The following is a 6,562-nucleotide window of genomic DNA, read 5'->3' as shown; positions in this document are numbered from 1 at the left end:
ACAACCTGATTACCTTGTACCTACCCCAGCGGTTAGAACAGTGTTTGGCACATAATAAGCGTTTAAATACCATAACGATTATTATTATTATTGTTACTGTGCATGAGCACAGAGAGGGATGGGAGACAGAAGGAAGGGAAGAGGTCAGAGGGGTAGGGAGCTGGGGAGATGAGGAGGAAGGGAGAGAAAAAGGGACAGGGCAGAGGAGAGAAGTTAAAACTGGAGACAGAGGGCAAGAGTGAGAGCGGAAGGGAGAGTGGAGATGATAGAAGAATGAGGAGACGAGGACAGCTGAGGTGAAAGCTGCTGGCTCAGCCCCTCCTGCCCGCCCAGCTGCTTCACTCCCCACTGAAACCTGAGTCACTGCAGCCCGTCCGCGGGGGCTCCCCCACCCCCCAGGGCCCTCACCCAGACAGTCAGGGCTTGGATCGGGAAGTCTGTCACAAACGGGAAAGGGAGTGGGGAGCCCCACTATAACTACGTCTGCATTTATGTGCTTGCCACATGGGCCTATGTCATTCTGTCTGTGAATACCTTTGTTTCTTTCCCTGCCTCTGTCTCTGCCCTGGCATCTTTGTCTCTAGAACCCTATGTGGGCTCTAAACGGGGGGCGGCTGAAGGAGGGGCTTCTACTTCCGTCCCCCAACTATACTGGCAAATGCTTGTATCCACCCAGCTGCTTAGTACAGTGCCTGGTACATAGTAAGCACTGAACAAATATTACAATTATTATGATTATTCTGGTGAGGGTCCAAGGAGCAGTGACCTATCCGGGGAGGGCTTGGAGCAACAGGGATGGGGGAGAAGCCCACCCACCCACTCCTGTCCCCTGCCCCCTTCCTTACCCCTCCTGCCAAGCCTCCCAACTGTCCCCCTCCTCCTGCCTCTGCAAACCTCGTGATGGGGACAGGCTCAGTTTCTGAGGCAATATTCTGGCTGGGTTCCCTCTAAACTTTAAGTTCATTGTGGGCAGGGATTGTGTCTACCAACTGTGTTATATTGTGCCCTCCCAAGCACTTAGTACAGTGCTCTGCATGTGGTAAGTGTTCAGTAAATTCCATCAATCGATTGATTGGACTCCACACACACACACACACACACACACACACACACACACACACACACACACACACACACACACATGCACACTTCCCACCTCAGCTGGGAACCCCCACCTAGCTCACCTAGGGCAGGAGCAGCGGGACTGGGTGTGCCAACCAGATGCCAAGGGGCTGAGGCAACAGGCCTGGAGCGGGTGACGTCACTGGGAGGGAGTCTGATTGGCAGGGAGAAGCCTCCCCAGGGAGAGACACCTGTTCTCCAGCCAGTTCCCAGGGCCGAGCAGGTGGAGGGGGGGGAATGGATTCCAAGAAGGGTCCAGGCCAAGGTTGGGAACTTGACAGTCCTATTCTCTGCTGCACGCTGGGTCCTACACGCTGCTTAGCAAAGCAGCGTGGTCTAGCGGATAGAGCCCGGGCCTGGGAATCAGAAGGACCTGGGTTCTAATCCCAGCTCCGCCACTCATCTGCTGGGTGATCGTGGGCCAGTCACTTCACTTCTCTGGGCTTCAGTGATCTCAACTGTAAAATGGCGATTAAGACTGTGAGCCCCTTCTGGGACTGGGACTGTGTCCAACCGATTTGCTTGTAACCACCCCAGCACTTAGTACAGTGCCTGGCACACAGTAAGCGCTTAACCAATACCACTATTATTATTATTATCATTAAACACCCTGTGTCAGGCAGTGCGGACCTTGGACTGGAGGGACAAAGGTCAGAGAGGGGCCTAGACTCACCCAGATCTCAGATACCCTCTTCCCAACCCACCACCTCCGCTATTCTCTTGGGCTGCTGAGTGGTTCTCTGTGGCTCCGGGACACTGAACTCTCTGATGAGGATAAAATGGGCATCACCAACTCTCCATCCCTCCTCCCTTGTCTCTGGCTCTCAGTTCTGACCCCACAGGACCCTGGGGGAGGGAGAGGCCGGGATGGGACTCCATCTCCAGAGCTGTAGGGGATCTAAGTTGGAGGCTCATCCAGGGGCTGAGGCTGGTCATGAGAAGCCCCATCTCCTTGCCTCCACCAACAAAATTCCAGTGATTCTGGCTCTGCCCCACCCTGTGCCCAGTAAATTGTTGGTACCTTCCCAGACTGAGCCCCCCTTTTCCTCTGCTTCTCTTCCCTTCCCCATCACCCCTTCTCCCTCCCACTCCTCTATCCCCCTCCCCCCCCAAAGCACTTGTATATATATGTACATGTTTGTTATTCTATTTATTTTATTAATGATGTGTAATAATAATAATCTTGGTATTTGTTAAGCGCTTACTATGTGCTGAGCACTGTTCTAAGCGCTGGGGTAGATACAGGGTAATCAGGTTGTCCCACGTGAGGCTCACAGTCTTCATCCCCATTTTACAGATGAGGGAACTGAGGCCCAGAGAAGTTGAGTAACTTGCCCACAGTCACACAGCTGACAAGTGGCAGAGCCAGGATTTGAACCCATGACCTCTGACTCCAAAGCCTGGGCTCTTTTCACTGAGCCATGCTGCTTCCCATATCTCTATAATTCTATTTATATTGATGCTATTGATGCCTGTCTACTTGTTTTGTTTTGTTGTTTGTGTCCCCCCTTCTAGACTGTGAGCCTGTTGTTGGGTAGGGATTGTCTCTATCTGTTGCCAAATTGTACTTTCCAAGCACTTAGTACAGTGCTCTCTGCACACAGTAAGTGCTCAATAAATATGGTGGAATGAACAAATGAAATGTTCATCCTTACTGCACCTGATTGATCTGGGGGTGTTGAGGAGGGTCTGACCCCTGCCAAAACCTCAAGATGCATTTAGCCAGGATAGAAAGGGTGCAGAAATGGGAGGCTAACGGCCTCTTGACCTCTTTCTCTCCTGGGCATGATATAGCCTCTAAGGCTAGATTGGCTTGGGCAAATGAGAAGTGGGATAAACGAGGTCTAGAGGAAAGATCATTGATCACAGGAACTGGGTTTTAGTCCCGGCTCTGACTATTTGATTTGGGGATGCAGTGTGGCCTGTAAGAAAAAACCCAGGCCTGGGATTCACAGGATCTAACTTCTAATCCACACTCTGCAAGACACAACTTCTCTATAATTCAGTTTCCTCATCTGTTCTGCCTCTGATTTAGACTGTGAGCCCCTTGAGTTTCAGGGACTATATCCAACATGATTATCTTGCATCTACCCCAATGTGTATTACAGTGTTCGGCACATGGTAAGAGCAGTCAATCAATCAATTGTATTTATTGAGAGCTCACTGTGTATAGACCACTGCACTAAACACTTGGGAGAGTACAACCTAAGCTCTCAAGGAGCTTAAGGTCTAAAGGGAACTTAATGTATGCCACAAACATTATTATAATATTAAGTCACTTAATCAAGTTAGGGGATCCACCACTTCTAGGTCTGTGCTGCAGGAGGGAGATTGTCCTCCTTCCACGCTACCGGGAATTCCACTGGTTCCTGATCCCAGTGGGAAACTGAGAGGAGATTCCTGAATTGTGAGGCCTTCTCCACTTGTAGAATAATAATAATGATGATAATAATAATTTTGGTATTTGTTAGGCACTTACTATTTGCCAGGCACTGTACTACGCACTGGGGTAGATACTCTAGACTGTAAGCTCATGTGGAGAGGGAATGTGTCTATTTATTGTTGTATTGTACTCTCACAAGCACTTAGTACTGTGCAGAGCTCAGTAAATATCGTCTGACCGACTGTGTCTAATTCTCCCCTGGGAATTTTTCCCAGCACTTAGCTCAGGGCTTTGCACAGAGATGGTGACAAGTAGATGCTATTCTCAATCAAGTAATCAATGGTATTTATTAAAAGTGTTTACTGTGTGCAGAGCATGAACTAAGCTCTTGGGAAAGTACAATAGGATAGAGTTGGTAGATGTGATTTCTGCCCACAAGGATCTTACAGTCTATAAGGGGAATGAGATGTTAAAATAAATTACAGAGGAGAAATAGCAGAGGACAAGGCTATGATCATAAGTGCTGTGAGGCTGGGCTGAGTATCAAAGTGATTAAGGGATATGCAGCCAATTATTGGCAACGCAAAGGGCAGGGCTGGTAGGGGAAATGAGGGTTTAGTCAGGGAAGGCGTCTTGGAGGAGATGTGATTTTAGAAGGGTTTTTAAAACATGGAAGCACCTCTTTCTACAATAGTCTCTCTGGGCCACAATTTCCTCATCTGTAAAATGGGGATAATAATAATACCTACCTCTCCCTACCTCACAGGGATGTTGGGAGGATAAACTAGGATAATTGGTGTGAAAGAGCTTTGGAAAAATAAAGGCGCTCTACAAAAATAAAAGGTATTATTAAAAAGGGAATATTGGCCCCCAGCCCAAGGTTCCTGAGAAGGGACTGAGGGCTGCTGAGAGCTGGGAGGAGCCTCTTTGGGCTGGCAGCATGTCTGCAAGGCCAGGGTAACTGGCCGTGACCCACGTGAGGTCTACAGCTTGCAGGTCCCCTGGTCCCCCTCCTCTAACCCCATCCCCACTGAGGATTCCCCACTTCTGGAGGCTGTGTCCATCCAGAGCTCCCCCACGCCTTGGGCCAGATAAGCGACGATGGCAGCCTCCAGCTCTCCCTGTCCCTCAATGCTTCCAGAGACTGACCAGATCCTGAACTCCGACCGTTAGAGCTGGGCAAGCCCTTCAGCGCTCTCAAGGCCTCAGGGCCCATCCTGTAGCCCTAGGTCGACCAACTAATCCCTAGACAATGACCTAAGTAACCTGACCCCTGAGTTCAGGATGACAAAGGCCAGAGGCTGCAAGGCCTCTCCTCTCTCCCCTTCCTCACAATTCCCCTCCTCTTTCCCCTCCCCCCCCTCATTTTAGCTCCGCTCTGCCAGGCCCCTGCAATCCCATCCATCCATCTCCCTTCCCACCCACTCCGGTGCGCGTCCGGGTGGCCAGACTCTCGGGCTCTTGTCCTGGACACTGGCCCAGCGTGTCTCCCCACCTCCGGTCCCTCCCGGCCGATCCCAGTCACCCTCTCTTCCCAACCAGGACTCCTCTAGGAGCTGCTGTTCCCAGGGGACTCCCAGCTGATCCCCAGGGGCAACTAGGCCTCAGGCTGCACTCCAGAGGCGGCTGCAAAATGGGCTTCCCCTGTATGCGTGTGTCTCGTGGGACAGGCGGATGTGCATGTACAGGGTGGGCCGGCCTGTTAGGGTGCTCCTCTCTCTGCGGCCAACCCCCTTTCCTTCTCTCCCCCTCCCCAGTTGTCCCAGCCTGTGAAAATGACTCAGGCTCCTAGACTCAGCAGCTAGGGGATGGGGGTGGGGTGGAAAGGGACAGCTCCCTTCCCAGAAGCACCTTCCCCTCCCTCTCTCCCTCTCTCCCTCCCTCCCTGTCCCGTCTCCAAGGAGGAGAGCTTTAGGGGAGAGGGCGACAGGCCTCAACCCACGGACCCTTTGACCTTCAGTCTGGACACTCCCGGCAGGGCTGAGCCAGTGGGGAGGGGAGGGCCGAGGGAAGAAGGGAGAGAGGGGGTTGGGTTGTGTGTTGCTTGGGAGCCAAATAGAAGCCTAGGAAATAGGAGTTTTTCAATCCCCTAATCCAGGAGGAATAGAGGAGGGAGAGACCTGGGTCAGTGGGCATGGCGTACCCCCACCCACGTACCAATTTCTGTTCTGATGGGTGTCTATCCGCCTCTGGAGAGAAGAGAAGCGGTTAGCAGGGATATGGTGGGGGCGTGGGGGTGGGGGGATAGGCAGAAACGTGGCTGAGAGCTAGCTGGTCCTAAGGCTGTAATTACCTCGGGGGAGTTACCCTCTGATCTGCTAGAGCACCAGAGGATGGGGCTGGGGTGGGGGAAGGGGAACTCCAGGGAGCAGGGGCTGCTCAGCAAGCGGGAAAGGGACTCTCAGCCCGTCCCCCCACCTCTCCCCTCCCCCGGCTGCTGCAGCAACTCCGAATTGTGCAGGGCGCAACAGGCACAGAAAGCAGGATGGAATTTGGGGTGATCGAAAAGAGGTGGGGGGCTGAGAGAAGAGAAGCCTGTTGGATTGGATGGTGGGAGAGAGGGGTTCATAGATGCCCGAGGCCAAAACTACGAGGACCCCCCTCGCCCCCAGCCTTGGTTCAGGGTGCGAGGTGACTGAGTTTTTCTTTTTCCTAAAAGAGAGGGACGCCCAGCTACCTCCACCGTCGCCCCTAAACTCATCCCCTGGCCCCGGCCCGGCTCTCTATCCGAGGGATGGAGGGGGTACATCGCGGATTATGGGGGTGGGGCGGCCCTCTATCCGGTGGGGGAGGGTCCGTCCCCGCTCCCCTCCTCTCCCGGGTGAGTCACCACTTCCAAATTCCCAACTTTCCCTAGATAGTCTCAACACGCTCCCGGGCGGGACCAAGTGTCAGGAGCGGGGGACCTCGGCCTGGGCGGACCCCAAGCGGGGCCCCCAGAGGGGACCACCGCTCTCGGGGAACGGAGCCCTCCCGGGTTCCTCCGTCCTCCTCGACCCCTGGGGGGGGGCGAGGCCTGGGGGCAAGGGCGCCGACCGGCCCTCGAGGGGGGAGAGG

Source organism: Ornithorhynchus anatinus, chromosome 16, assembly GCF_004115215.2.
Source record: "Ornithorhynchus anatinus isolate Pmale09 chromosome 16, mOrnAna1.pri.v4, whole genome shotgun sequence".
In the NCBI taxonomy this organism is placed as follows: Eukaryota; Metazoa; Chordata; class Mammalia; order Monotremata; family Ornithorhynchidae; genus Ornithorhynchus; species Ornithorhynchus anatinus.
The sequence above is the reverse complement of the archived record's forward strand: the minus strand, read 5'-3'. Positions refer to the sequence as shown.